Consider the following 4,641-nt stretch of genomic DNA (forward strand, 5'->3'; position numbering starts at 1 on the left):
TGATTGATCAGCTTAGCCATCTGTGTTTTCTGGCTCACATTCGGGCTTGTATTTATAAAAACGATATTATCTTCTGGCTTTCACTATTGCTTTGGGAGCTCATCTTTCAAACATGGTAAAGAGCGTCACATTTCCGTTTACGTAATTGAGATATTCGGCCAATCACAACGCACTGGATAGCTGGCCAATTGGTTCAAATCCACTCGTTACAGAAGCACGGGACTAAGAAGTGCTACAATATAATGTACAGTATGTGAAAAATAATGCATTTTTTAACCACACTGTTAACGATTTCCCTGTATTTTTACAGTACGGTACTGGCAGCACGGATGCCAGTAAGTTACTGTATTTTGGTTTTACAGTACTGTACTGTAATAACATTTTACAGTACACAAACTAGTACTGTATAGTTACAAAGCAGTACTGTACTGTAATTTTACAATATTTTATTACAGTAGTCTATTTTTACAGTAATTTACTGTAATGTCTATATTGACCCATAAATACTATTTATTACTTATTACAGTTAATACAATAATATTATATATAATAGCTAGATATTTAGGTTTAAATCTATAGTTATTAATATGGTAAAAATGCTAAATTAAAACATAATGAATTAAAAGGCAATCCAAGCAATGTATGTATCAAAATTTTATTTAAAAAAACATTTAATTGAAACAAAACATATTTAAAACAAGATTTTAAACAATAATAAACATATAAACAAGTTAAATAAAATAAAATCAATAAGTATAAACAAGTTTGGAGACCCCTGCTGTAACATATTTAACTCTGGCAAATAGAACACTGGTCAATAGTTTGAAGTTTTCAGTTTAAAGTCCATCATCGACTAAAAGGTAACATTTCACTGTGGTAAAAAGAACACTGGCCCATAGTTTTAAATATTCTACTTGAATTTCATTGAACACTAAAAATAAATAAAAAATTAAACTGTGGCAGACAGACCACAGTGGCCTTTACTTTGAAGTCGTCCATTCGAACTCAATCAGGGACTGCATGAAGCTGTTCACATGGGGGTTAATGGCCACAGCTTTTCTCTGCACCAAGTTCCTTGTCTTTTTGCTTGCTCCTTGTCTGGATGTGCACTTTTTCCCATCTTTGGAATTAATTCTATCCAGAAACCTGTTAGAAATATCATAAACATTAAGTCAACAAATATAAGATAGAAAAAGATTTTTAAAAAACTAAACTCAGCCTTGAATTTACTCCTATTCTGAAACCTTTTGCTCTTATTCTACTGTTCCACACCTAATTACATTAAAATACAGAAGATTCACTTACCGCTGAACAAACTCTTTCATCAATGGACAGCATCCACATGGATCATGTCATGATTGAATGTCCTGAACAGAAAGAACAATTGTTACTGATTTGGACACAACTTTTTATTCTGAAAACAAAATCTTTTGTCAATAAAGTCCAGGGACACCTCTGCTAAATAAATACAATTATTAAATTTCTTATAACCAAAGTCTGAATATTTCTGTTTGTATATTTCTACATGGCAAACAAAGACAATTGTGTACATGTTGTGTATGGTCGTGTTACAGTGTTGTGTGTGGGAATTGTGAATGAGTGTATACATGGGTATTTAAAGAAGCTGTAGTGGTAAAGTACAAACTTACCGAACATAATGTGCTTGGTGTGTGTCTGGTATCACCCGTTGTGCCTCCACATCTGCCTTAACTCCTGAAAAGTGCAAGGACACTCAGGTAAACTACAAATAAAAAGTGATTAGCCACATTCCTGTGTACTTTTACATGTGACGTGAAAGCATTTAATATTGCAGTCGAAAAAATACATGACTTGTAACTGTACTTCATGTACTTGCCTGTGCCTTTAAAGATGATCCATCTTACCCAATCCAGCTTACAAGCAATGGTAAGACTGTAAAAAAGACAAATGTTACAAAATCTGTTAGCCATAGAAATAAGTAGACATTGTGAAAGAAATGGTAAAAGAAAATTTAGTAACACTTTACTACAATAGTTTATTCCTTAACATTTGGTAATGCCTTAGCTAATATGAACTAACAATGAACAATATATTTTACAACATTAATAATATTTGATAATGTTCATTGTGCAGAGACAAAGTGATTGATTTAAAAATGTATTAATTATCATGCTATGCTAACAAATAAAACCTTTCTGTAAGTGTTTAGTCAGTTGTAAAACAAATATATATATATATATATATATATATATATATATATATATATATATATATATATATATATATATATATATATATATATATATATATATTAGTTGTTATATTATATATTATATATAAATATCTAAATAAGTCTTTTTTTATTATTATTCTATAACATCTTGTCTACAGAAAATCTCTGAAAATGTCTCGTTTAGTGCAGAAAATAGCGATTTATAGTGACAAGGTAAAAAGACTGTCCCTTTAATGTTTTACCCGGACCGGCTGCGGTGTAACACTATTTCACGCAAAGTTTTTTAACTAAGTTAGTAGCTAGCTGCTCACTTTAAAGATAAACATGATCGCCTAAATCTGAGCAATCCTGGTGATGCCAGTTTCCTACACGATGTTATTATGGACTATTTTACATCCAGAGATGAAGGATCAGATGACAGAGACGAGAAGACAAAGGTACGTAAATGCGGAGCCCATTCTCTTTTCGTGCATTGATTTAATGTGTTTTGGAAACTTATATATACTGCATGTAATGCATCTGAAGTGGTGGAAACAATATGCCATAAAAATGTATTGGACAACTTACTGGACGTGAAAAACGCTTTAGAGAAGATATTCTCTGCTTTTGCTGATACCGAATATAATAACAACAACAATAAGCGCGGCAATCCCTTACATTCATCTGATATTAAGATGAGCCCAGGTCTGAATTATATTTGGTCGAAGTTAAAGCTGCAATGAGTTCGATGCATGTATCCAGTTAAATATGAGGTTTCTTGTTTTCACTTCTGTGGAGGAGTTCGGTACTAAAGTATGCTGTGTACGGCGTTTCAAGTCCTGTCTGTTTACAACCACGAGTCAGCCTTGCCAAACAGTCGAACTTAATACTTTTCTCTGACGCTAACTGAACGGATGAAACGCCGAGATAAACGACCATTATGCTGGGACCGCAAGACCGCGCTGGCGGGTTGTCTTTGTCCATTTCGTTAAAAATAGTTTCATTGTCACCACACTTTCAACACAATATAAACTCACCAAAACCCTCATAATTTAGTTAAAACAACCCTATATTCATTAATAAAGGTGTAAAGCGAGTTAAAGCAGTGGTAGACATCTGTGTGTAACGTTAGATTACTTTCTGAGGGAGATTGAAAATTGTGGTGACCGTTTTTCTCTCTCATTGCACGTTTAAAACAATATTGTGACAAACTATTGACAACATTCTTAAACTAAAAATTAAGTTTTCATGAAACAGAAATATTTCAAACTTACCGAACTGCCAGAAATCAATCGTCCTCCTTCAGGTGCAGCCAGGAGTTGTGCTCTGTCTGTGTGATTTGACGTTGGCGCACTTTCTCTGATTATTGCAAGTACACCTGGCACATTACAGCAATGGCTACAGCAAGGTTACATCAAGACCAAAATATACTGTAAAATTTTCCCGCTCAAACAAATTTACCCAGAATGCATTATGAACTGCAGTACTGTACTGTAATGTACACATACAGTATAGTACTGTGGATTTTTACAGTAATGTACTGCTAAATCTACAGCGACATCTAACAGTGCATAAACCATGCGAACACATTGTATTACACCAAATACACAAAGTAATGTGCTTTCTAGCAACAAAATTTGGGCCCTTTAAATATTTGTCCACTGGTGTATTCACATTAATCCAAATGTTTCCATCAGTGTTTCAATCTAGTCAAATTCACAATTTTAACCAGTGTAACATACAATTTGTCACCTGTCAATAGTGTCATTTCTGTGTTATCCTCAGTTTCCACTTTTACTGCTGTACAAATCATAAGTGTATTTGACTTCAGGCCGTGAGGTGCAGACGATTTGCTGATGTAAATCAATTCAACGGGACTCACAAATCATGTTCATGGATGACTTAATATAATAAAGTTTCATAATCGTTACATTACAACATAAATCAACAGAGTGACTTGCTAGATAGCTACTATTTCCACATATGGATCTGTATGGAATAATTTTTGTGACAATAAAATTACATGCAAACCTTTAAGAAATGAACAAAGATTTAAAATGAGATTAAAGAAAAACAATCTGAAAATGAAAATAATAAACTCAAAGGCAAAAATGTAACATGTATTTCCAATGAACTGCATTCTTTTTTTTAACTGTTTTTATCATCTGTTTTAGCAAATCAAGTTTTATTTATATACTGCAAGAGTATTCGTTTATGCTTCACAAGTTTACATTCACCATTCTAGTACAAACCTCTCATGTGGGTGGGACTTAACCCCACTCTCATCGGTTGGTTTGGATTGACAGCTCCCTGATAAGAAAGTTTTAGGGTACTTTCATACCTGCCTTATTTAGTTCAGTTGAATCGTACCAGAGTTTGATATTTCACTTGGTGCTAAAAAAGCTACAATGTATATTTTTTGCTTTTGGTCCAGAGCAAATGAACCAAAC

The 4,641-nt window shown here is 33.2% G+C and overlaps 1 long non-coding RNA gene across 1 annotated transcript; it reads right to left on the minus strand.

Annotated features, from left to right (window-relative positions):
* Window positions 1-392: 392 nt before the first annotated feature.
* LOC135746753 (uncharacterized) lies at window positions 393-2,175 on the minus strand. The gene is made up of 4 exons (XR_012336637.1): window positions 1,856-2,175; window positions 1,650-1,713; window positions 1,306-1,367; window positions 393-1,146 (listed from the first exon to the last, which is right to left on the minus strand). It is a non-coding gene; the product is annotated as an uncharacterized lncRNA (long non-coding RNA).
* Window positions 2,176-4,641: the final 2,466 nt, after the last annotated feature.

Source organism: Paramisgurnus dabryanus, chromosome 4 (assembly GCF_030506205.2).
Source record: "Paramisgurnus dabryanus chromosome 4, PD_genome_1.1, whole genome shotgun sequence".
In the NCBI taxonomy this organism is placed as follows: Eukaryota; Metazoa; Chordata; class Actinopteri; order Cypriniformes; family Cobitidae; genus Paramisgurnus; species Paramisgurnus dabryanus.